Genomic DNA, 1,445 nt, shown 5'->3' with positions numbered 1-1,445 from the left:
AATTCCGTGGAGCAGATTGGCAATGGTGTCCTCCGACGCCGGTGGAGAGTCGTCGAGGTCCGCCATCGTGGCCGACACGACGGGCGGGCACCACCTACTCACGATCCATGGCTACTCCCGCATTAAGGCCATTTCCACTGGAAAGCGCATCAAGTCCCGCCCTTTCGTCTTCAGCGGTGAATTGAAAAGCTTTAACCTGCTTTATACAAAGCTTCAATCAGCTGTATAGAAAGCTTCAACCACGTGAGTGTAGAACAAAAAAGTTGCAATTGTTGACATGAAAAATTTCAACCCTATTTCTGAAAAGCTTCAATCAGAGACCACGACAAAAAGGTTGAATCGGCACCTCACCATTGATGCAATTGACTACTGCGATGGCTCCTCGGCGGAGCTGCAACGGCGACGAACTCCAGGGACCGACAGGGTCGTTTTTTTTGTTGGGTCCATTTTTTTGTTGCATGAGAGGGGGCGGGCCATGGGGCACCTGTGCTCCAACAGGTGACCGGCGATGGCGACGGCGAGCGGCAAACGGCGACGGGGACGACGACGAGGTAGACGCCCATGGCTGGGTGTGGGATGGCCCGTGGCTCTTGCCGTGGCTCGTCTCAATCGCGCTTGTTATCGAGGGAAAAGATGACGCAAAAGGTAGATGACGATGCAGGAGGGCTCGATCTGACGGTTGGGAGGCAATGCATCAAACGGTATGGGCTTGACGGGCCCAACTGTTGGACCGGCACACCGGCGCAGATCACTGTCCAAAAAATGATGCTGCCTGCGTTTTATTTTCCTCATCTCAAAAATGGTTGTATTTGTTGGCCAAGTTCCAATAGTAGGCGTCTTCCTATCCTCGCCGATGTTTACATATTATCCGCCGCCTTGATGGTCGTTGGATGCCCGAGCTCATAGTCGTCTGATGTAGTGTCCGCACCCTGTATGTCCACTCGTTACTTCCCGCAACAAACATTCTGTTGCAGAAACAAGACCACATGCCCACTCATTACTTCCCACAACAAACGCTCTGTTGCAGAAATAAGACCACATGCCCACTCTTTACTTCCCACAACAAACGCTCTGTTGCAGAAATAAGATCGCATACCCACTCGTTAGTTCCTGCCACAAATGCTCTATTGCAGAAACAAGACTGCATGTCCACTCGTTACTTTCCGCAACAAACGCTCAGCTGCAGAAACAAGTGTGCATGCCCACTCGTTACTTCCCGCAAAAAATGGTCTATTGCAGAAACAAGAGAAATAGCAGGGAGCACCACCATCGCCACATCGGCCAGAAAATGAACCGTACCTGCTGGAGTCGGCGCCAACCACCACCGATCCCGAGCCAGTCGTCGATGCCACCGCATTGGATAAGCCCCAGTCGCCCAATGCCTTGCGCCGCCGCCCTCCCAAATCGAGCCGCTCACACTCCCAGCCATGCGAGCCCATGCTTCT

Source organism: Triticum dicoccoides, chromosome 6A (assembly GCF_002162155.2).
Source record: "Triticum dicoccoides isolate Atlit2015 ecotype Zavitan chromosome 6A, WEW_v2.0, whole genome shotgun sequence".
Classification (NCBI taxonomy): Eukaryota; Viridiplantae; Streptophyta; class Magnoliopsida; order Poales; family Poaceae; genus Triticum; species Triticum dicoccoides.
Note: the sequence above shows the minus strand (reverse complement) of the source record.